Source organism: Bombus terrestris, chromosome 4 (assembly GCF_910591885.1).
Source record: "Bombus terrestris chromosome 4, iyBomTerr1.2, whole genome shotgun sequence".
In the NCBI taxonomy this organism is placed as follows: Eukaryota; Metazoa; Arthropoda; class Insecta; order Hymenoptera; family Apidae; genus Bombus; species Bombus terrestris.
This window is the reverse complement of record NC_063272.1, coordinates 16,049,942-16,076,592: the sequence shown is the minus strand read 5'-3', so window position 1 is coordinate 16,076,592 and position 26,651 is coordinate 16,049,942. Positions and strand designations below refer to the sequence as shown.

General features: G+C 38.3%; 1 protein-coding gene and 2 long non-coding RNA genes across 4 annotated transcripts in view; 2 read left to right on the top strand and 1 right to left on the bottom strand.

The window, feature by feature from the left end:
- The window catches only part of LOC100645439, a 707,019-nt gene that overhangs the window by 441,766 nt on the left and 238,602 nt on the right, over positions 1-26,651 (bottom strand). The gene's annotated exons all lie outside the window — the stretch shown is intronic.
- Positions 1,996-26,630, top strand: LOC125384956. Its single transcript, XR_007223828.1, has 3 exons — positions 1,996-2,210; positions 24,038-24,314; positions 25,214-26,630. It is a non-coding gene; the product is annotated as an uncharacterized LOC125384956 (long non-coding RNA).
- Positions 8,986-10,395, top strand: LOC125384955. Of its 2 annotated transcripts, none has more exons than XR_007223827.1 (2): positions 8,986-9,571; positions 10,111-10,395. It is a non-coding gene; the product is annotated as an uncharacterized LOC125384955 (long non-coding RNA). The 2 variants fall into 2 exon arrangements; XR_007223826.1 differs by having other exon boundaries at positions 8,986-9,577.

Here is a 26,651-nt window from a genome sequence, read left to right as displayed (position 1 = left end):
GGTACAAATTGTACGATCGCGCGTACGTATCTCTAATCGTGTCGACCAACTGCGTAAAAAATCTATTATGGAAATATTAGTGTACACGTATTATATCATACAAAGTGTATCATATAAACCGATTGGAGCGAGTATTTTTTAAACACTCGATGGCATCAATAAATATTTCAGATAAAATTGGAATGGTGCAGAGAAGATAACGTAACTGACCACGTAATTTAATAGGATTAATCTTTTTACTAGTCGACGTATAAAAAACATGTACGAAGATAAAATATGCATTAACGAATGTAGCTTGCCATTGCCTGGAAAAAGGTATCAAACTAGATATTCAATTAATAGATATTAAGTTATCTCATTAGTCACAGAGTTATAAATAGTTTCATCAAACTGAGGTAATATCGGTAATGATAATCAAGGCAATAACAATAACAATAAAATATGATAATTATATTTTGCATAAGAAATACACATATATAAGATATTATGAGAATCGTCGTAATCGGTAATTCACTTTAGAAACATTAATGACCAATTAGCTATTTCTCAAACGTAATGCGATATATCATTTGAATAAATAATTCAAAATTATGACAACCCTCGTTCTCGTGTTTGAAATTGCTATTCTTTCACGACGTGTACTATCGTTACGCGAAATAACATTAGCATAGCGTTATTGTTTGTTACGCATGTTAAGTAATATTTAAACGTCAGTGAACCGTGCATTAATTACTTCGTAGATTAAATATGCTTCATTAAAGGTCGCGTTGATTTTACCTAATTATCTGCGAACGTTCGCAGCTTTCTGCTAGTAACTTTCTGCTCGCTGATACGTTTCAACGTAATTGTAATAACGACTGTGCCAACGCGCATAATATGGTAATCTGTTAGAGTCGTGTATATCGCTGTGACGCCATGTAACGATTCAAATAACACGGAAAACGAGGATAATCGTCGTTTGTTCTCCGCAATTTGCCTCGTGAATCATTACAAACGTGTGATGTTTGCCGATGTTACGATGGACGCAAGAACGAAGAAACCTTCGATCGATTATTTGAAATATAATATTTGTTATGTATAAAACTTTTAAAATGTCCGCTTAAATAGAAATTGTAAGCTATGATTATCATAGGTGAGTAATACGAAGCTTGAACCTAATTCAATTTCCTTGCAAGATATCATCTACCTTTAAATTGTTTAAAATCCAAGTACTACGATAATTTTTAACGCGATCCCTGAGTTTACTTTAACCAACAAGAAACTAGACAATCCCCAAGACACGATGGGGCAAGTGTCTATTTCTTAATTATTATTTTATCATTTATTTTATACCTACAGATATTCTCTGTACATCGAAAATCCCTTCTTCTCAATTCCAACGAAGCATAAAGGAACCAGCTCTCGCGTAATCCCCACATCTACAAACTCAAAGCACAAGTTCTCCGTATCTCTTCCGAAGCCTCAAACACAGAACCTATTGACAGTCACAAAGAACCCTTCCCTTTTATAAAAAATCTATCCCCACTCTTCAACCCTTATCCGAACAAAAAAAAGAAGCGAATGTAATCAAGTTCATGAAATCCTCGTTGACTTTCTCTGTTGGAATTTTCGCGAACAGATCCAGGAGCGATCATAAAAATTCTCGCGCACAGTCGAAACAATATCGACGATGTAACGACCTGAATCTCCACCCTACGATCGCTTTTCGTCAGTTTTCAATGATCAGAATGAAACGATCCGGCGGGATGCTCGGTGAATTCGCGCTTGGAAAAAACATAACGATCCTCTTTCGCGGCTGGCCGGATTTCCTTTCGCCAGGCTGCGAGGGGGTTAATCGCTCTTTGATGCGCCGCCGCTTTTCCCCAACGTGCAACCTGCACTTTGTCCCATCCTCTTCCGCCAGTTTTTTTCTCCCTCCTCTTGCCTCGATGCACGCTCACCTGACCTGACCGCAGCAACGAGAGCTGATTGCTGGCGCGGCGTAACGAGCGGGCAGGCTACGCGTAAACGCAGCCGCGGTTCGCGTCGAGTGTTGAATGCACTCTCGCGGCCCCGATCCAATGCAGTTCCTGTGTCCTCGCGGGGATCGTATCGGCGAGATCGTTAGCCGAGCCATTCGCTTCGTTGATCCACTCTGACGCGCTTGATCCTCGCTGAGGTCGGGAGCAACGACGAGTCACATCGAGGATTCTTAGTGGTCATACTTATCGGTAAGTAATATAGTATGTAAAGTATTGGATGATCCGTTGCACGGACGATTATTTTAGGAAAATTGATAAAAAGGTGATTGATAGAATTTGAATAAAGTGATAAGCCAAAAACGCGCTATGAAAATAATCACTCGAGAAAGAAACGAGATTGGTACTTGGGTGAACTACTTAGAAGTTGCACTAGTGAAAGTAAGTCATTTTTTTTCTTAAAAATTGAATATTAATCGCGGGCTCGCATATGTAGCAAAATTGACAAATTAATTGAATGTTACAAAGTTATAAAAGTTAGGGTTAACGAGTTATAAAAGCGAAGTTACAAGATATCATCTATCTTGAAGATATTCAAAATTGAGACAGAACGATAACTGTTAATTAATTAAATCGCTAAATTTTTAGTATAAGGGACTACAAACTCCTTGAGGAATCTAATTGATGTATTTTCAACATCAAACGTCCCTTCTCTTGTGACTCTACCGAATAGCGTTTCCATGTCCCCACGGGGATCGAGTTGGCGAGATCGTTAACCGAGCAATTCGTTTCGTTGATCCATTTTGGCGTGTATTCGATGCCCGCTGAGATCGGGAGCAACGGTGAGCCGCGTTGGAGATTCTTATTGGTCGTGGTTATCGATCGAACAACGACGTGAAGTATGGGGTATTAATTGTAGGATGGTCGCTGATCGGAGGATTGGTGTTTTTGGCTAAGTTTGCTGCGGGATTTATACAGTCGAACTTTCCAGCTACGTGCTCAACTGTACTATCGCGGCGACGTAATTAATCTTTGATTACCGTTTCATGTATGTTACGAATATCTACGATCCTTTAATAACGAATTAAATTGTTTCAGCATACGATTTGTTTTAGGGAAACTGCTCAAAATTCCTATAGGTTTAAAAGTGTACAATTTGAGACAATTTTTAAAAACACATAATAAATTCAGTAAAGGAACCTTGGTAAAAGTAATAAAAATAGTACCACAGTGGAATTTCTAAAGTGCAAACGTGACGTTTGGCTCGACCATCCAAATTAAAAAAAAAAAGCGAAGAACAGAAAATAAAATAACGGGTACGTTTCAAGTCTAAATTTATCAGTAAAGTTGTATATACGCTAATGGGTCCACGGCTCGTGTAGGCGAAGCAGTAGAAATCACGATACACGACGCACTTTAATAATGTTGATGATGTTAAAACAAAAGAGGATAGTATGTTGTTTAGAGCCGCAATTACGATATCAAACTTGCGATTAGGATAATTAGTGACTATATTAGCTTTTGAATGTGATTACTCGGATTATGAGGTGACGAGGGATGTAAAGTCCAAAGTATCAATTGGTGGCTAGTTGATGATAGGTGTTGTGGACACAACACTAATGAGAGTTCCTTCAGCGTGTGGCGATCTAGGGAAGGTCATAAATCACCTTGCGAAATATCCAGTATCCATTACCTACGTGTAGACCCATGTCTACCAATGGTAAAGCTCGCATAATGGCAGAACTAATCACAGATTTACATCCTGATGTCACTTCTACGACCATTTTCGCTGTTCGAGTCCACCTTTCGAAATTAGTTAGAAGTGCAAACTCTGGGGAGAGCTTTAATACAAACGGTATGTAACACAACAGTTGAATTAAGCTAAGAATTTCAACTTGAATCAATTTAAACCAACGATTACTCGAAGAATGAAATTAGCAGCAGCTAAACCATGATACAACTCGTTTTATTGTAACTTGGGACTGAATTTATAATTCGTCATTTTAGACGGTACACAGCGATGCAAACGTTTTTCGGGATTGAACGTACTTCGTAAGAAGCACTCGTAGGGTGTCAAAAGACATCAACTTATTTGACACGTTAAAAGTAGGATTATTTATATGTGTTTCCACAAAAATGTATTATTCTTAGTTGCAAAAAATATTCAACTTCCGAAAGTATCTGCAAATCACCGTAGACATTAGGTTCCTCCAAATCCGAAGAAGACATACTTTTTCACAATACACCAACGATAAAATAAATGCGGTTTAAATGTCTGGAATAGTTTGAAAAAACCATTCGATCCTCGAAATCAGCCCGAAAGCACCACAATCGGCCGTTTGCAGCTCGAGTATCAGTAATTCCAGCGATGCAACTAATTCCATTGGGTGTAGGATCATTTCCGGAAATATCATCAGAGGCAACTAACTCTGTAATTCACGAGGAGCGAATTGTTGCGAACAAAAGATGATGGAGGGCGGAGAATCGCGTCGGCACGAGCTGAATATCGGTCACCATCGGAATGTAAGTTAACCCTTGTTGCAGCGTTGCGTTGCTGGACCGAATGAAACAATCGACTCGCATCTTAATTACGCGGCCATAATTTAACGGGCACCGCGTCGCATTCGCGAAATGCACGCGTGCCAACGGATTATGGTTGATGCACCAAATGCGCGCGACGATTATGGCAAACAATGCCGACGATATTGAGTGGCCCTGGTCCAAACAAGAGGCTGCGTCCGCTCTCATAAGTGGACGTCGTTGAACGATGCTTTGACTTCAAACATCGAAATAATTTCTGATTAATGCTCCAAAGAGTCGGACCGTCATACGCGGTAGCCCAATTTCGTTCGTGTTGCTGATTCGTCGACTTGTTTGCTAGCGATCGATGAAAATACTTCCAGTCATACAATATGTATATTATTCCGTTTTGGAAAGTTTAATTAGATATACAAAAGAAATTCCGCGCAATCGCTTTTATATTTCATAGTATTGTTTTAAAGCCAGATATTTTTGTACGTTTCAGTGCTATGCCGTTATTTTGAATAGAAATATTTCTCCATACTTTGATATGTGTTTCTTTTTTATGCTAGCGTTCTACGATATCGATGTTCAATTTGCAAAGGAAACCTTCGTTTGGAATTCTGATTGTGATATATAATAAATTACGCTAAAGTTACGTGCGTGTAATAAATATTATATAAACGTTATTTATTTTATATCTTCATTTCACGATAAATCTGTCAAAAAATGTATCGTAAGAATTTCTGATATTCAGATACGGTAGAACTAAGTTTTACCGAACTCTGTTTATGCGAATCCCGTTTATACAAACCAGATTTTGTTTACCGTCAGTTACGTATATAAACTCATAACTGAACCTCTATTATTCGAGCTACGCTCGAGCATGCTTTTAGTTCTACATATACCAAAGCGTATTCTGAAGTCGTACACGTGCGTGTGTTTTGTCTAAGCTGAGATATATATTTAATTTAATGCAATTCGCGTCGAAATTGCAGTTCAACCTCATTCAAACGTCAATCTGTATTGTCGAAACTCATAGCAGCGACTGATGAGGGTAGCAAGAGAGTCTCTGTTATTCGAACTCATCGGTTATCCGAAATATTTTGTCTGCCATCCGGTTCGGACGAACAAAGTTCCACCGTAATAAAATTTTGTTACATTTTATCTTGCCGAGAGTTATTCCAATTAACAACAAAAACAGGGGGATAATTTTATGCATGAATTTCGCCGCCAGTCCCAACAAACACGAGAAAAACGTTTAACTGGTAATTAACATGAACGCGAATCGAAGTTATTACAGTGTTAGTCCCGCGTTTACATAGTATCGTACAATATTTTGCAATAATTGCATGTATTATACATATACGGTGTATACATAGCGCGTTATTGGATATTATGAAACAACAGAAATTCCAATTTCCTCTATACTGTTCTCGTGTTAAAATCTTCCATCACATGGTATGTCATTTACATCGTTATTACTATAAGCTATTAATTTTTAATATTCTTCGTGATATACTCTGTGAAAGAAAAACAAGTTCGCGCAAACTGTAATTTTCGATAAAATAAATATAGACTTCTCTTGACGAAAGAAGAATATCGTGAAAGATTGTAAAACAACTCTTTCAGAATGGAAAATTACAAAACTAATATTTGATCGCTGTTACTTGCAAATTATTCTTTTATTTCTTAAATCATTTTTTCACTATATGTTTCCAAATAGTTTACCGCTTTTCTTCGAAGACTTGTCCGCGTCGCTTTAAAAATACGATAAAACACGACATGTTCACGATATCTAAAATCATGATTGTCGCAATAGTAACACTTACCCACAAAACGTAACCAACCACGCAAGTGAGAAACGCGATCATAATTCCATAAACTGTCGGCAAAGTTTCTTCATTGGACTCCCCTTTCTCCATGTTATTGGTTCACCGCAAACTTCAAAATCACGAATGCCCGTTCCCTATCCGCGGTGCGATCACCATCGAATGCGAAATTTCATTCAAATTATGTAGGTTATCGCGTCGCTGCCCTTTGTCAATTCCGATTAATTACACTTGGAGTTTATTAACCGCAAATGGCATTTACGTGCAGCTGTCGAAAAGACTTTTAAGCTTGGGTCTGATTAAACGCTTGATTACCAAACCAGACAGTACATTAATATCTGATGGAACGCAAAGAAAAATAAATTCTATACGACCGAATGAAAGATACGTATGAAAATCATATATTCGATTAAAAAAAAATAGATTGGAAATTGCAAATCATCTATTATTTGCCGAGTAAGTATCTCGAAAACGTGCAAATTAGATGAAAAATGATGACGAATGAACGTTAGTACGAGAGATATTAACAAAACAGGAACACGTAATGATAACTTGAAAATTAGACGTAAAATACCACGAATTTGAAAACTAGACAAAGTTGTAATGTTTGATATCTAATAGGAAAAACATTAATTACGATACACTAAATAATGGTGTGAGCGATTTAATACGACAGAAATTAACGAAAATATGCTCTTCATTTTTAATTAAACCCTGTATGAACAGGGGAAAGGCAATTTTCTGATAAAGAAAGACCGTCTCTCCGAACAAACGAAAAACTAGCCGAGCCAACTCGATCGTCGTTAGAAAATGACGTCCATCTTGTCACAATGTGCAGTGGCATCGTAATACGATAATAAGACGAATCGAACAGAGGTACGATACGGATCTTTCATAAGGCGGCTTTAAAGCAATCGTAAAAACGTAGCAGCGACCAGCAGTTGCCGTAAAAATCCCAGAAGTGCTCAACGCAAATCCTTCTTATCGAGAGAAAGGAAACTTTCATCTCGAACAAATAGCGACATGAATCCCCGTTGTCCAGCAACAGTAAATCGATGAGTTTGGCTCCGTGCAGCTATTTGCCGGAAAACCGTTCGACCAGGAAACTCGAAAGCATCGAAGAGAGCATGAACTATGAAGGAGGGAAAAAGTAGAAGATAGGTCAAGAGGGAAAAGGAAACAGACGATTCTGGTTAGCTTTCGAGAAAGAAGGGGAAGATTTATGGTGGTCACTTTATCGAGAGCGACCTCGTGCTCGATCATTTACGAGCTACACCTACGCCAAGAAGCATTTTTTTTTTTCTTTTTCGAAGACTACTACGTCATTCCGAGTATTTTTCCTTCTTTGTCCTTTTTTCACGGTCGGGAAAGTGACCTAGCAGAAACGTGACCTTGATACGGTTACGTTCCTCTCGATAAACTCGTATCGATAGGGGCCACCAGAGACGTAGGCGGATGAGAAAAGCTTCGACGGGTATTAATGACTTTTCTATCGCTTGGAAAATTTGATTCGCCGTGAGACAGTGTCGTTTTTCAAAATTCGAGCCTCCAAGGAACAGAATTATAGCTTTAGCTTTGGCACTTTTTCAAGAGCCAAGGATCCTCTTAAGTCATCGTTTTTACGACATTGCGATCACGATGATACGGAAAATGCAGTTAGATACGACTAGGAAGAATTAATTGGTATTTTATGAAATTGTTCGGAAGGTAAACCCACGGAAGAAGTCGAAGAGAAAAGAGGAATAAAATAGCGAGCACGATAAAAGTGGAAATATTTGAAGAAATGTGAGCTCGAAGCTAGAAACGATTGTCAGAGATGTATATTAGATTATTCCGAGAATACTCTATGCAGGAAATGCAATAATAACCGATGGAAAAATGTATCGAATATTTATTGGAAAATTCGTAAGCCTTCGGGCGAATATTTCTCGGTAGAGGGAATTAATTAAAATGAATTTAACGATTCATCTCGTTGAAACACCATCGTTGTATTTTTATAAACACGGTCAAAGAACGAATCGAGACTCTTTGACTCTTTCTAAAAGTCACGCTTAATTCGCTGATAAATAAGAAACTACGAAGACTCGTTGAAGTTCGTACGAAATCTGCGAAAAATGACACGATCAAAGAGTTAAAGGGAACCGTTGGTCGCCACTTTAAAAACTCAGCGAACTACATTCCACGCGTTCAACGCGTCAAAGCTTGTCTGGTTCAAAGCGAAACTTGCCAAAAATCTGGCGTAACGCGCCCGATCGCGCCACTAATTTCCAACGCTTCTTCGCTTTGCCGTATAAGCAGGCGCGTCACAGTGTTTGGCGAGTTGTGTACGCGCGTTTCACGAGAAACGTCGACAACAAACACGAATCGCTCGTTCATCGTGGAAAATTCGACAGACCATGGCCACGTAGCGAAGACTCAATGACGAGGGATCGACACTGACTGATCGGCGAAGGGAACTTTCCTCTCTCGACTATTTTTAACGCGAGGGTCAAAGACGATCGAAGACGAAAGGAACGGCGATGGGATGAATTTGGCGATGTAAACGTCTCGCGCGGTCACGTAGACTCTACAAGCCACTGGTTTCTGTTTTTCGAGACGCGTGTCCGCCTGATCGCGAAATGTCGGACGCGGAAACGCGTATTAATAGTCCGGTGGAAATGGAATCTAGGTGAGCAACGGAGAAACAGACGGCCGAACGAGCTGTTACGCGGCGAGCTTCGGCCGAGGGTGAGACGAATTCGCGCCGGATTTCGCTCGATGTCCGCGAATTTATTGCTCGGCCATCCGATCGATCGTCGAACCCAGTGACTTTCGCGTGTTTCCACGGAGAATTTCGGAATCTACCGCCAACGTGTTCTGGCCCGGTGGATTAAGTTGTTAGCGTGCTGTTTCCATTTAGTGCGCCGGTTGTTGCCTGTGTACCTTGCGATTAATGAGATTCGGTTGAGTTTAAGGTTTTTGTATTTCTGTTTCAGAGCTGGAATTAACGCAGTTGTTACGATTAAAGTATGGTTATACCTTCTGCATATTTACGCAGTTTAAAAGACTTTGGCTAATAGGTATCGTTTATTTAAACGTAATGGCCAGTTTTGCGTTTGCCCTTTTAGATTCTTTTAACGAGGTGCATAATTTTAAAAATATAATCGCTATGTCGGTGGCGTTGCATAGACTCTAATAATAAGCATGACAATTGAATCGATGCAACATATGAGCCAGTGGCAGTGGCTGCGTTAAAAAGCACAGCGATCAAGTTATATATACGTACGTGTAAGCGAGAAAATGTTTAATTTGAGAAAGTTGCTGGTAAAGTTAAGTTATAATAGAGAAATCTGTATGTTTTCTAAAAAGGAATGTTCTTTAGAAATTAAAAATGTTTTTAAGAATCTAATATTCGTTTTTGCTCCCATGTGTATACACATTTCGCTTCTACTGAAAGTAATGGATATGTTTCGTATTCCTGCATAATGGTTAAAGTTTAAATACCCTTAGTTTCTGGCTCGTTTATGGCTCGTTGGATGTAACTTATGATCACTATCAAAGTACATCACCGGTAGAAACATTTTTACGTACGTTTTCTAATAATATACTCGTACAGAAATTATGCGAAGCTAGTTGTACGCTTCCTTTGTTAATTATAGGATTGTATTATTTCCTGAATGAAAATCCTGTAAAGATTATCCAATAATTCAATTCTCTTTATAACAAAATATGAAGCTATCTTTATTATTTAAAAAAAAATCATATACTTAGTATGTGTAAAAATAGTATCCATTAATTGGATGTCTTTAATACCATTTCAGAAAAACACATCACACGGAGAGATATTTCTCTCCACTTGACCCGCAAGAAATAAACCTAATTCTTTACACAGCAGCGCTAATTGTACCAACGCCATCGACCCGTGAAATCCAAATCGTTGTACGTGAAAACAAAGCGAACCTTCGGTGTATTTTCGTTGCAAACCGAACACGAGTTTCGAGGATCGAGCTCACTATAAATCTGATCTCCATTTGCGGAAGGTTCCCAGGGGGAATTTAATAGATCAGTCGAACTGCTACCAGTAGAGACGAATCGATTCCATAAAATTGTCGCAAAAATAGAGAGGCGAGAATTCGAACGTTCGAACCTTTTTTCAACGATATTTGATCCGCTTAAACGCCATAGCGATTAATTAAATAAATAGAAGAAAACTTTCTACGAAAGAAGAAAAAACGACGATAATTCGACAAACAGGATTTCCCAAAGATTTACCTCGTAACTCGTAGTTTGTTTTTCTCACGCGTTGGAAAAAACGTCTAAATTTGTTTAGACTTTAGAATTTTATTTCTACGACGAAAACAACGTAATTGTCGAATGGTTTGAGAAGAGGCGATTTACGAAGCTTTGCCAGCGATAGTACGCGATGAAAGTTCACGGTATAATCTTAATAAGGCGATAAACGAGTTGAAGGTGAATTTAATGGAGTACTGGTATTCCGCGCGTGAAATATTTCTCAACGTGGCCATGAATATGTTAATCGCGAAGAACGAAGAAGAAGCTGCGGTGTAGCCGCGAACAAAGTGCCATCTCCGTAAGCCAACTTGTGTCATTTACGTTCTGCAAAAGTATTCAGATGCAAATTGAAATTCACGGTGGATCCGCGCAGGCGAGCAAACTATAATAGAACGAATCGAAGCTAATTTCGATGTTTTATGTATCCAAATGAATAAGAAGTAACGATTGTCTCCTCAGACGTACATATCCGGATTAAATTCCTCTGCGAGCAAACGCCGTTTGAAATATAAATTAACGAAAGGAGACTTCGTTTCGTGATAATAATAAATTGCGATAACAATGATACGATGATTCAGCTGATGTACATTCTGTATGTAGCAATGGTATTAAAATTTACAGCATGATTAACCGATTGGGAACCAACCAGTGAAATAATACGTGAAGATTGCGTAAACGTAACGTTATTGATAAGGTGATCATTACACAAATCAGAAAACTACAGAAGATTTCCATAATACGATCAGTGACTATATTTCTAAGGCCGAAACTAATTTCAAACCGAATAAATGTCGAAATTTAAAGTATTGGGTCATCCCATAAGTTCGTGCCGACCTTTGTGTATACATTTCATATTTTAAAGAAAAACAAGAGAACCTTTATCGAGACGGAATAATGAAAAATGGGAGGAAGTTGTACAACGAGATGGGGATTGCATTTTTTCACGAAACTGAAAGGTATGTAAACGATCTTAACACGACGGTAAAAACGGTCTAAAAACGGCACGAACTTATAGGATCACCTAATATTTGAAAGTAGTCGAAAAGGGTCAGCGATCGTGGAACGAGGTAAAGATGAGCAACAATCAAGCCACTGTAGAAAGATGCGAGCGAAATTAGCGACACGAATGATTTTAATTTACAACTATTCTGCAAATTATGACACGTTTCGAGAATTATAATTATTTGCCATTACAACCCGACTCGTACATTATATTTCAAAAACAGAGTAAAAACTTCCCTGAATTAACCAAATCAACTGTTATTACCGCGCAATAATAACACGTATACAAAGTGTACGTAACATAATAACACGTATACCATAAAATCAATAAGCGTCATCGAAATTTACCGTGAAAATGGTTAACTCATTTTGAATTATATTTGCAAATATTAATATTAAACACGATACGGACGGCACCTTTCGGTTAGCCATTGTTAAGAGTATCAACGATCCATCGAGATCAATGTCGATTGCAGCTGATGTTCGTCATTTATCTTTAAATCAGGTTGTCCGTTTTCTGATACAGAGAATAACGTTTCGTGGTTTGCAACGCGTTAATTAAAATTCGGTATAAAAGCTTCCGTAAATGAAGATTTACGTACTTCGAAATACTGTAATCAATTTTATTAATTCTCAATTACTTCGATTATAACGTGAACAGGTATATCGAAAACGAATAATCTGTCGTCTTTTATAAACCCGCGATATATCTCTGCCCATTGCAAAATCGAGTTACACAGCATGCTTTCACATTTATCAGTACAGAACTGAGTTTTTACGAGTAGGCATTTTTTCATTATTTATTCATTTATTCATTCACCGAACGCAGTTGAACTATCATGGCAACGGTGCTCTAACAATTGAAACAATCCGTCAGATATAGACAATTCCGATTAGAATGACGTAGGTAATAAAGATAGATAGGTATATAACATTAGTTTTCTATCTCGATTAAAGTTAAAGCACCAGATACGATACTTTTAACAATAGTAAAAATAAAAAGAAATTAAAAAATTCCTAAATTCAACAGTATAGTATAGTAGTAGCGATATATTAATTTTCTCATTTTGATAAATCGCAAACCTGATTAAAGAGCCTAAATAAATGTAGAAAATGAGATGGTCAGAAATATTCGCAAATATCGCAAGGAATATTAAAATAAAAATATGATACTCGTGTACCATGTATATACTTTTGTTAAAAATACAAAGGAGAGATGCAAAATAGCCGGTGCGCTGTAAAATAATAATAAACATAGGATAAGCACGCGATAAAGAAGAAGGGTGAATTTGCGATCAAAGAAAATCGTGTGTGGAAAATCGGGAAACATTTTATCGGGATTCGGGCAAGTTAATTTCACGGATCGGCGAATGCGTAGCTGTATTCGTTTATTTAAATGTAAAGTTCTCATTCCCCTGCAGGGTTTGTTTTCAACAAGCAAACGCAGTTTCCATTTGCATTGATCCGGTTTCGTATTGTAACACAATGTTAGCAACCAGTGCTGCGCCCATTATGATAAGCTATATGAGAATTTATTTAGGGAACCCTTGGAACTGTTTTAGGAAGCCGCAATCTGTTGCAACAATTTCCTCTTCAACTACCGTTGCTTCTCTGCCTCGACAGATTTACAATTTCGTGCACTCGACCGGCGTGCAGTAACCGTATAACTCTTGTTCACGGTTTACTGCTATCAATCAACGTGATGTGCTTAAGCTTCGCGGATTCAACTCTTTTCCGGAGTAAATTAACCTGCGTGAAAACGAGCGCGTTGACGTTTAAAGAAGATTCATTACAACGTGGAAAATATTTACGCTCGTTTTGGACAATATTTATTTCCACTTGTTTATTTCGTTTAATATGTTTACACTCGCATTCTGACGAATTTATGTCCGCGTAATTCTTCCTAAGTGTTACGTCTTTATTTCGTACAGTGGGTGTTCAAGTATCTTACCATCTGTAACGTAAAATTATACTGAAAATATATATATATATATATAGTGGTTTCTGTACATTTTTCTCAATTCTGAAAACCTTCCTATGTATTCGAGTTTCTTTTTTTTTCTATATTTTCTATACATCGAATTTCAGATTTCTATAGCTATCTCAAAATTCGTACAAATAAAAGGGACACGATGGTTTCGAAATATAATTGTTTGGTCGTTTTTGAAAGAATTAATGAACGAGGAACACGATCTTAAAAACGGTAGTAGGAACCGATTAAAAAATCCTGATATAGAATCAATAAGCAGAAATAATCAAAGAATTAATTATGAAGTAGATTAGACTAAGATTACGATAGATTGGTATAAGAATTTAAATAAAACAAGGTAGAAAAGTTATAGAGTAATAAGGAAGATTGTTAATGGATATCAAATTTTCTTTTAGACTGTCTAAAATAATTATTAATAATAATTAAAAGATTTCTAACATTTATGTAATAAAAATCCATTGTTCCATTAACACACAAATATTTTAATTTACTATATATATATATATATATATCTGCATTCGATAAAAGTTATTTCTACCTACGACACGTTATGCGATGTCAATCGCTCAACTGGACTTTCCATTGAAATGAAAATCAACCGTAAGAAAACGAATGACGGAAAATGCGTTAGAAAAATGATCGAAACAAGCTTAGATTGCAAATTGCAAAGGCAAGCAATCGACAGCGGTATAACACGAAGATGGTCTGGCGAACGCATCGGAGATGTCCTTCGTTCGCGCATAAAATGCAATTTGGTGGGTGTCAGACGGCCGTTACCGTTGCCCGCTCTGCTTCTGCAGGCAGCCGCGTTACGAAATTTAATTGGATTTATCGATCGGTTTTCTGATTCCCATTTCCCGTCCGCCCTACTATCGGTCGAGCCACGCGAAAATCCGCCGCCTCTGTAATCGATGTCGTAAACCCGACCATCGCATCGATGATTTCCTCTTTGCTCTCGTCCGAACGTTTATAGCCTATCCAGGATTTTCGTACAACTGCAAGTTGCAAAGTGTCTAATCAGTACAGCAACTTTGCAGGTCTTGTTCACGCGGTTGTCCGTATGTAGGTATTGTGATCTGAGTTGGGAGATAATTAAGTCGTTGGGAAGCCATACTAATCAAAATTCTTGAAATGTTTTGAAATATTGAATATGTAAATTATCGAGGAAAATTGTTCATAAAAGATAGAGTCGATGATGTAGTTTTTGAGAGACCAAATTACCGTGTGTAAGCATTCCCCCACATGGCACCGTCGACGATCGGTTTTAGTCAGTCGCCGAGCAGATGTCAAAAGGTTCAGGTCTGAAACATTGGTCGCCTTCGTCGCTTAAATGGTTAAGTAGATGAACGTGACGTTTTTTTGAAACCACTGTGCCCTCTCGCTACAATATTATCAAATATAGCGATATAAGTTTCTTTTACTTTTTTGAAATCTTTCTACACACTTTTGAACGTGTATTAAGACGAACAATGCTTTCATAAATTTTGTTCTTTTAAATTATCGATAAAGGTAAAAAGAAAACTTTCTTATCCACGCCAGTCAACAAGTTCCCTTTTACCGACAGTCGAGAAGAGACGAGGTTTTCTCATCGATCAGTGACTTTACAGTATCTATCGCTGGTATTGTGCTATCAACTGGCAACTTACCATGCTCTGTAGTCAGTCGGTAATACAGATCGAGAGTGGAAAGAAGGAAATGAATTCTACAAAAACCAATATGTAAATCAATAACCTACGAGATGTTATTCAAAGTACCAACAAAATTACGCGTCCTCACGATATTATATCAAAAATACAAGTAAAAATGAATGGAGATACACGTACGTAATAAATCACACACTGCCTACTTTTTTGCGAGTTACTCGACATCTAAAATCTATGATCACGATTGTATTCAACGAGCAGTTTAACATCACCAGAAACACAACGGAGAACCGGGAAGCGACTAATTCTATGCAAATCAAGGAGGCGTGGCATAGAATTCCTGGATATATCATTATCATCGTCCCGATATATTACGTCCTACGTGCAATCATCTGATCGCAGGTGCATATAAGCGTGTCTTCGACCGTATCTAGCGATATACATTGCCGCAGATTTCCTGGTGATGTGTTTAATTGTGACAGAACAATACCATATGCACGAGAATATTATCCTTCGAGAGGTTCGCCAATGGCACGATTATGTTAATGTACCCTCGGTCGTATAACCTAACCTTGGAAATACGATTAACGAAAGTTGTATCGAAACCGTCGCTCTTTGAAATTTCATCGAGATTTCCATAATTTTCTCCGAGTTGATGCGAAATATAAAATTTACGTTAAAAGGTTCAAACTGAGAATCATATATGAAAAAATATACGTGTGCGTACAAACGTAATGTCGTAAACGTTGTAAAGTTTCTGTGAAAAGTTACTAATTAGATACCTTTACCATTTTGTTAGCTCCAGCGTTGATTAAATAATTACACCGCTAACGAAATAATATAGAAAGATATCGCCGAGAGGAAATTACCTACGTGCATATCATAGTTCCCTTTCTTATGCCTTAAAATTACCTGGAAATGATCGATTTCACAAAATCATAATGCGAGTCTATAACGTATCCGCAAGACACATAGACCGCGGCGGTGCAATTTTTCAATTTGCATCGCGGAACAAGGATATTCCGGACCATGAAAGTTTCCTGCATCTGCAAGAGTTTCTGACTCCAGCGTTACTCCGTTACTCTTCCGAGGCAAGCCGCGAAAAGGGAAGTTTATGTCGCGAAACTTTCACGCAGCCCGCATGCACACCAACCATGCAAATAATATAATTTCCTTAACTTTCTTGTCGCAAATTTTCCTCCTCGGAAAACACCGATAAATTTGTATTTTCCCGTTATTCGTTTATCGTCGCTCAAGCCATTCAGATCTATCGTAAAACGTTTCTTTCCTATTTTCCTAACAGGAACCATTTAATTGTCAAAGAAAAGAAAATCCAGCTCATCCAGCCCACCGATTCGCAATCAACGTCTCCGGAATAAAATATTTTGGCAAACCTATAACGCAAACGAACCGAACATCCAGTTGAAAAATTAAATTACAGCTGACGATGAAGTCACGTCTACATCGACAAAAAAGAAAGAGAGAGAGAGAGAGGGAGAGAGAGAGGGAGGAAGAGGGAGGCTCTAAAATATACCGTTGACATCGGTGATCGATTAATTGCCCGGTTCACTTTGCCGATACTCGTTTCCTGGCCAATCAGCACGGGGAAAAACGAAGGCAAAGAACGACCGTTGCTGATATTCCAGATTTCCGTACGAGGAGAACGACCATTACTCAGTCTACCGGGCACGAACATCCAAGACGCGATCTCACGACGTTTTCTTGCGACGATACCAAGCTAGCCAGTCGTTTTCGCCAAGTACCTGGCTGTTCTCGAGTAAACTCGACCAGCAACCATCGCTTCGCCATTGCTGTATGGACAAGGAAAAACACGAGTCGTTAAGATGCCGTCGCACGTATCTTGAATAACGAGTGTGCGCAGCTACCCTTCGGGAACCTGATTTAACCCTCGATCGGTGTATCGCGGTTTCGATAAGTCCGTAACGAATAGTCTGCAAGATTTTTACGCGCTTGTGGAAAATTTCGAGTTGCGGAGACGTAGAATACGCATCTGTAAAAATATATAAAATACGTAGCGTTTAGTACTGATTGATATATGTAAAATAATTTTCAAAGTTCAATTTTTATACAAGTACCTTCTTCGATCATCTGAATAAGAAATTCTGATCGATTACAAGCTTTATACTTACGAGTATAGCGCGAGTTTGTATAGAAATTAAAGTACGTTTATAAGTACAGCTAAGGAAACCCGAGGAAACCTAAATAGGGATTTGTCTCATTTTTTAAATATTATAACGAGTGCTTTTTTACTTTCTATAATTTCTATACTCTTGCATATTATATCTATCCTACATTTTTTCTACATTTTAATTTTCCCCAGTTGCAATAAATATCACATAAAAGATATCGTTCCTTCTGTACAATTGTAGAAAACAACCTGTTGTAGGGAAATCTCCTTTCGCCATTGCTGCTCGTCTACCACGGCCGAATCGATCGTCCACGATCTATTGTACGTACATCGGTGGGCTCTTGGCAATTCCAAATTCGCCGTTAGACCGGCACTCAATCTTGCGACAGTGTATCGAACGTCGGAAGACCTGGTCTTCTCTTTCTTTGCACTCGCGCGCACAACGCACTCGGGAAGATCAAACGGCCCACGCTATCTACCATAAACGATCTAGATTTCACTTGGTATCCGAGTATCCAGCAACTTTCGTTGAAGACGATGTTACACGCGTGTCATGTAATCACGGCGGTAGTGAATTTTTAACCGTCGAAGCGATCGCAACGACACCGTGAAAGCGTGTCGTCTTCGAGATCCGGAGTAGTGACCTAAAGCCAGCTCGCAAGGGTGATAACTTTCTGTGCGAAGGAGCCGACAAAGCAGCTTATATGGCAACTTACGCGGCAACTCGTTTCGCCAAAGCGGTTTTCTATCTCGCGCTATTCGCTCCCATAGAATGCAGAAGGACAGTCGAGGCCTGTCGGCTATACGTATTAGTATACCGCTTGGGCAAACAGGCTGGCGTTAGAAAAGAACCAAGACAGAGTCAGGAGACGCGACGGAAGGACAGAGACCGCGAGGAAAGAGAAAAGTCGGCGTTGCCGACGCGTGCTCCGAGGAATCTATCAAATTTCTAATCGCGGATCTCCGTAAAATTGATTTCGTTACGGTCTTCGAACGAGTTGTAAATTGTTCGATACAACTTGGGCGAACGGAATGCCAGGCCCGTGTAATATTTGGATAGCAATGTCTTTACAGGCGGCGAAGTATTCGAACGATGAGAAAAGTGGACAAACGGTTGGCAAGTTGTTTCTTCGTGGATATTTTTCCGTGAAACATCGTCGTTCAACGCCAGAAGTGTCAGGTTTGACAAAAACGAGCTTCGCTTCTCTTTCCTTCGTTTTTACGATGATTAAGCGCGCTTTAAGTGCCGAGGATACATAAACTGTCACGAACCAGTTTCAACTCTAATTAAAAGCAACGTATTCGCGTTTACGCTTTAAAAGGTTTCGTGACATAATTCGAGTCAATTAAGCCACTCGTTCGAACCGTTCGGATAACTTCAAATTTAATCGTCCATTATAAAAGTAAACAGCCTCTTAAAACAAACTTGTAAATCTGCGGCAAGATTTCCGTACAAACCGTTTGTAATGCTATTCACCGCAACATTTACGAAGAAAGTAAAATGTGATCGATAACGATCAGACATCGCTCGCAGGCGAAAGGAATCAATTACCGCAACCTGTTAGTCGCATGCTTCAGTTCCATACAATTTCGAAAACGCTTTATTATCCGAGGAAACGCGTTAAGCGACGATATTCTTCCAACAATTTCATTCCGAACAGTTTATCGAGTGTTTGTCTAATTATCGAATCGTTGCATTGCTATAGTAGAAAAATTCGTATACGAGTATTATGTCAGTCTGGAATTTTGTTCGCTCGTATAGAATTAACTGAATTAATACCATTCAAATCTTAATTGCATCAAATGGTAGAAAATGAAATGATCGTAAATCGTTTTAATTAGCTGGTCGCGTCTTCCCTTCGTTGAAATTTCTATGCAATTAATTAGCAGATAATACCAACGTTGCTATGACACATGTTCGCATACTCACAATAGCGATGACACGATTCTTTCACATCCGTAACAGGACACTAACTTAACTTTAAACTTGATAGAATTTTTGTGAACTTTCGAAGAGTTTTATTTAAGATACCTTTGAAATCCACCTTTGAAACTCCTTGAATAATTCTCTTCAAATATGACCGAACAGTGCCTCTAATCGCGAGGGAGAACACGCAAAGAGAATCGAGAATCGCTTACCGCCGAGTTGGTCGTCTGAACAGGCACCTTGGTTCCCAGTCCCGTGAGTCCTCCGAGACACCTACGCGCACAATCGGGATCGTTATCTTCGCAGATAGGGCAGCCTACCGTGGAAGAACCGCTCGCTTCTCTGAGCACGTGATTACTGCTGGTGTTGGTCGTGTAACCTTGATCGGAGCTGGCGTTCGAATTCGGCCTGGACTCGTCCGAACTGTCGAACGGTTTGATGTTTCGCGGCCGATGGACGATTCCCACAGGCTCCCATATCTCGCTGGTCGACGAGGCGTAGTAATTATTTTCCTTGGTCTCGCGGCTCCTCTCGTCGACGACCTTTCCGCCCCGCGCCACGGTCACCTCCTCCTTCGTCACGATGGACGACTTTACGCTCAAGGATGTCTCGAGTCGTACCGGGGCCCTTTGCAAGCATTTCCAGTTAGCAGGTATCACGGTGGATCTCTCTGTTCGAGCACCCACACCGATTCCACGAGCTCGTTACACGCGTGGGAGGATTTTCGTTATGATTTTCGAGGATTCGAATATCGGCTTTTAGACGCGAACGGTTCCCGGCTGGTTCGGCAATGGGTCGAAGGGAAACGAGCTTCTGCGAGTTGCGATTGGGACATACAGGATTTCTCGCGGTTTAATGGAAACGTGTAACCAAAGTTAATTAGTTTGCGAATTTACGTCTGCATTTCATTACGCGTGTATGGCGAGGAACGTTGCTTTTGCAACTTGAGCTCGAGACGAAAGGAGCGAAAGAAGTTTTTTGAATTTACGATTGTCTCGCGTGGTTTCTTGCGCTTCGACGAAGATACAAGAAAACTTGGCGCGAAAGAAAACTATCAGTGTACGTATTTCATACCTATGTGAAAGATTTCTTTTGGAAACTTGAATTTAAAAAGAAAGGAGCGAGAGGCGCTCCTGGGAATCAAGATCGTCGAAAGTGCTTCTTTGTGTTTTGATAAAGGTGCAGGCAAACTTGATTTGTCAATGTACGCATTTCATACTTGCGTGAGAGGTTTCTTCGAAACTTGAATTTAAGAAGAAAGGCATGAAAGAAACTCCTGGGAGTCAAGATTGTTGCAGGTGTTTCCTTGTATTTTAAGAAAGATGCGAGCAAACCTGATCGGTTTGTGAATGTATGTATCGTATTGTGCTGGAGTCCATATTTATATGCAAAGTTTAAAAATTTAATAGAAATTAAGTTTTAAAGTATGCTGTGTCGATATTGTTTTAGAACAGAAATGAAACTCCATATTACTAGGTAGACTTCTATCTGGAGAATCTTAAATAGACACTTTCTAAATTATTGAAACACGTCACAAGTAAATTAGCTCTGTTGCTCTAGTAATTTAGCAATTCCAGTTTATCGAATCTTCGCCGAGAGGCTGGCAAGTAAAGGACGCCAAATATAATTCGAGTAAATGACATGAAGGACGACACGGATGCACGCGGCGAGCAATTTATTTCGCATCAGGGCTAACTCGAAAAGGATCCACGATGATACCTTAGTATTCCAGCCTTGACGAGGATCTGATTGAGCAGATCGCACGGTGGCACCTGGCCGGTTATCATAGCTTCGCGGATGGCAACGCCATCCGGGCCCTCGAGGGGAATCGGTACGCCGTTTATCAACAACACTTCCTCCTCTCTCATGCTGGATTTCTTTTCGCAATCCACCACCTTCACCCCAGGCCCGAGAATCGACTCCACCGTCGACTGGATCTCGTGATCGTCCATTCCTGAGAAAACGTATGCCACGGGTTGCTACGCGAAACTTGTTGCTGATTTATTCGTACCTCGTGCGAAATCGATATGGACGTGATCGCGGTTTTCTTTCGACCAAGCATTTATTACGCAAGCTCATGAAAGTATTCAAACACCTGAAGACACCTTATATCACATATTATGTGTACTGTACGAAATATTTAGAAATTTCGTCAGCACTGTTGCGAGACTGTCGTAATTCTTAGACACACGGATTTTTATACATTTATGGTAAAGTTAAGAATACATGGAATTCATATAATGCGTAAAAATACAGAGAATATTCGAAATACGACATGCGTTGTACCTAATATTCGATAGATGAAATAGTTCTCTGCGTACATTTCACTCTTTTAGTCGTATTTGTAAAAATATGAATTTGCATAAATATCCGCAGTCTAATAATTATGTACGTTGGTCGAGTTTGAAACAAATCTGAAAATGTATGTAGAAATTACAAGATATATACGATATGATAAATATTATTTCTCTGTAGAGGAATTTCATTACTAGTAATTTTATGTTTAACACCGGTTTACATTAAAAGTTATTACTTTCAGACTTCTCGAAGGGAATAAACATTTTTATTCGTTTTGAAATTAATTAGCGGAGAAATGAAATAAAATTTTGTTTTAATTCAACTAATTGCAAGAGTTTCTTAATTCTTGATAGATATGCCGAGTAAGCGGAATATTTCAAGCCATATTTGTAACAACGTAGCAACAAAGAAGCTTCTGATGTTAATCTCTGTTCTCGAGTTCTTCAATCCCTTGAAATTCTTTTGACAGCGTTCGAGGAAACTGATGCGCGACGAAAGAAATATTCGCCGTCGTTGTCCTTCCTCTAAACTGCTTTTCAAGCGATTTTCATTTCAAAGCTTGGCGCAGAGATGCGCTAAATTATGTTCGCTAAGATATCATTAGCCCTGGCGAGTTTAATCGAATAACGCTGATTTATCACGAATATTTCTCAAGACGTCAAAAATAACGAGACGCGATATTTCTTGAATTATAAATCAGGTACTCCGATACTTTGATTCTTTATACTTATTTACTCTCTCCTCTTAATGCGATTATTAATTTAGAAAAATTAAAAAACAATCCGCAAACAAACGAAAATAAAAGTGCTGTGCTTGTACAATCTTATTATTTCACAATCATCGCAAATTATATTCAAATTTTGCACAAATCCTGCTTCATCTCTAAAGTAGATTTTAATTAATTTTAACATAGAATATATTGACTCTGCGGTGAAATTTGATTAGAATTTTGTTTCCATAAAAACAGTCGTATTATAGAACATACAAGACTTTAGTGACTAATTATATTTGAGTTGTAAGAAAAATTGCAATTTCTACAATGTAACCTAAGTAAATGCAAATTACTTCAAATATGATATACATAACATATGACCTGATACACTATCAGCCAGCTGAAAATTTTCTCAGTTTTGTTTGATTAATTTTCTTATTAATTCAAACTTACTGCTACGGATTTCATAAAAATTTTTAGAAATTCTAATAAACCAGTGGCCGAGGATTTTTCTAAGATAGTAAAGGTTTAAATTAACTCCTTTTAAATTGTTGGCTTCCATACTTTCCACTGACAGTGTACTCATCTACTTCGCTATTGAAGGAAGCCACGTATCGAACATAACTGAAACGCGAAAGAAGGATCGTCGCGTTATTAGCCTCCTTTCAAAACAGCACAAAAGTCTTCGACTACGAACGAAAACACATCTTATTATGCAAATTAATTGGATCGTGTAATCGTTATAATCGTATTAAAATCGTAAAATTAATCAACGAGGAATAAGTGAATGAAATTCAGTACTTATCAAGTTGCTAATACGTCGGTTAATCGTGCCGTATAATCCAAGTCGAAGATTACGAAATGAAATCCGCGAAACATCGTTAGGGGCGACGGTACAGCGACAAAACGATTCGGAGGAAATTTTTATTACAACAATTTGCACCTGGCCGACTCGTCGAAGGTAAGTCAGGTTAAAATACGTTCGAAGAGTACTCGGAGATGGAATCAGCTGCATACCGAATTGCAAATGAACCAGCGATGAGAAGGAAATCGTAATAATACCACGGACAGATGTTAAAGCTCTTGTCCACGAGTCTTCATCTAACTAAATGAAATCGAGGATGACGTGAAATCGTTGAATTATTTTTAGCAGACGGGTATCTCTTGGCCGCCTGCACGAGGAAGTTTTTAGATAGTGACATTTGTTTGACAGATCTAGACACTTTCACTCATAGGTAATACTTTGTACGCGTACCGTACATTAGAATCACGTGGCAAGTAGATTAGTAGATATGAAAAAGCTTTTCTAATGGTTTATAGTCGCTCTATTCTTAGAAGTCTTGTATTATTAAATTAAACGTTCTTATTGTATTATTTTACGTTCGCATCAGAGCAATTACATTTTCAAAGCAATAGTTGCTTAAGTGGATTTATGTAAATCTAAATTATAAATATTAGATTCTATATATTATTAACACGTAATTTATAGGATACCTGTTAATTATATATCCAATGATTCAATCATAGACAATCAGAAGTTATATACATTCGTTGTTATATCCATATTAAAATACTCACTGATAAAAATAATATTTTGAAACACAAAGTTTTGTAAGAAATAAGAAAACAAATGTTTAATATTGCTTCATAGCGATTCGAACCCTGCATCGTCACTTCTGATGTTCCAATAAAGGCATGGTAAATAGACTGGATGATTTTATTTGCTATTCGCAGGAGATGGCGTTATTCCGTAAATTTTTCGTCGTTCCGAGTGCTGAGAAAATACCACGACAGAGTTCGAGTAATTAACGAATCATGCTCGTACGAAGCTAAAGAAGAACACCTGGAGGAAAGTAAACGAAAGCGCCCCGATCGATGAAGGATCGGTTTGACGAGCACACAGCTGCGCATGCGCGCAATCGGAGCGACACGTTTGAAATAATTCAACAACCAAGTCACGAGAATCACGAGATCTCGAGACAAGAGCTGGCGGCAATCCGTGAAGGCTCAGGTAATATCTGGAGAGCACCTGCACACGTGCGTCCTACCACCTGACCCATCCAAACTAACCTAAGCTAACACTACCTGACTGAAATCGAGCACACCACGCACCTGCGTCCAAGAATCAGCATTTAAAATCATGCCCAGAAGATCATCATGATCATCAAGATTTTTTATTTATTTATCTATTTATTAATCTATTAACCGGATCATCTTTTAACCTGAAAGTTCCATAATCATGGAATGAAAAGTTAATTAGGACGAATTAATTTTATCTCTTTACGATATGAATTATTTGTAAGCAATTATTTCTGAAAAACGAAACCTATATAGAGATCTATTTCGTCCAGTAATTATCATAACTATCACAACGTGTATTTTACTGTGGATATTTTATATAACTTTTTATACCATGCGCGTTCTTACCATTTTTGCACGTTGCAGATAAAAGATCCGTTAAAAATCAATGAATATAATACGATAGTGTTATAAATTTCAAGTTCCTTGAATTTGAACAGTCATACACAGATTGTAACATTCACGTGGAAAATCTGCTATGCGAACTAAGTGGAAATTATTTTCAAAGTTGAATCAAATATTCCGTAAAAACTAGATAAAATTCACGTTAAAAATGAGTGAAAAACCTTATGCAATCGATCGGAAATTTCGATAGACGGTAGGCAAACAGTATTTTACGTTTACAAAATCGAATACCGCTTGGAACATATTTGATGAGAATATTTTCTACGAAATTCCCATGTTCTTATTTTCGCTTATCAATTTATATCGTTCATCGTTCGTTCATATAATATCCACATCGTCGAATCTTCCCTTGAAAATCAGACGAAGAACAGGCGCTTATTTCGTATAACACGTTATTGAATTATTCATGAACTAATGTAACAATAGATACGACGCATTTCCATCACAACCGAGATGATTCCTGTGAGATAGATCAGGAACTTCGCCTCTGACCTGAGTCACGAATGAGGTTAAGAATGTTGCGGATCGACGATGCAAAGAATGTATTATCTTGGTTCACGCACACACGCCTGTACATCGAATCCACCTTCGTTGATTTACATCTTCGAGGAAGCAACAGGATGATCCACGGAAACAACCTTATTTATGGCGAGAGAAACACAGAAGTACGTGTCTCTGGCTGCAATTTTTCAACCACAGTTTCTCTTGTTTCTTCTCTGCGGTTACGATATAACAAGCATTTCCGTCGAAAGGATACATGTGGTCAGAAGGACGTATATTATGAAAATGTTTCGAGTAGAATGATGTTGTATTCCACGAACTTTTCGAGTGGTTGTCAGAAATAAGGAACAGATTGAATATTTTAAAACGGAAGAGTTATATGTCTGAAATAATTTTATTGAAAAATTATCGAGGTAAAGACAATGTATCTCGCGCTTTTTTTGTGAAGTATATTTAATAGAAAATTTCCGAGATCTACAGTCATGTACTTTATTCAGCCAAATTAATTTTTTAATCACTTCACTTGGGTTTAGTTTTTCATCTCAAATTTTATCTCGTGCACTAATAATATTAAAACTTTTTATGGCTTCTTTTCATGTAGCTACTAGATTCTCATGTAAAGATTTTTTATTTCCTAATGTGTAATGAAATATTCTCTAAATACCTACATCTACATTTATGCAAGTTTCATCACATCGTGAAGTAATTTTTCAACAAATACTCGAGACAAGATTTTTGTTGAGACAAGATAAAAATACAGGGAATATATAAAACGTGAAAAATATAATTCTGATGCATAATACGTTGAAATTTCTCTGGTCCCTCGTGTTTTTCTTCTAACTTCTACTATTATATTTTAAAAAACGGAGAAGTTCATCTCAGCAACCTCGATACCGTTACCATTCTCGTCTTGCTCCTATAATTCGATGATGACAGTTATTAAACGAATTACTACTACTAATTCACCTCGCAATGCCGCGCGTAAATCGTCATTCCCTCGAAATGTTTTCAATTACCGTCGCGATTAGGCGTGATCGTCGTGGCAAACATTCTCACGTGACCGTAATGAACATCTTGATAGCATTCATCGTTCAATTTCCCATGGAGAAAGGAACAAGGAATCGCGACAACCGTGACAACGAACCATAATATCGTTACTCGCGATCCGATTTAACTAACGTGTACAGTAAATTGCTGACCTATCCGACTATACACGGTAAATTTTGCTCCCTTGAAACACCGGTCGTTACCGTGTTTCTTTTTCGTCCTATACAGTCAAGGATTGCCAATTGCCTAAAAATCTCGTAGCTTGTAGGAACTGCTAACACGGTTATGATTCGCCCACTACGATTACAGTAGATCA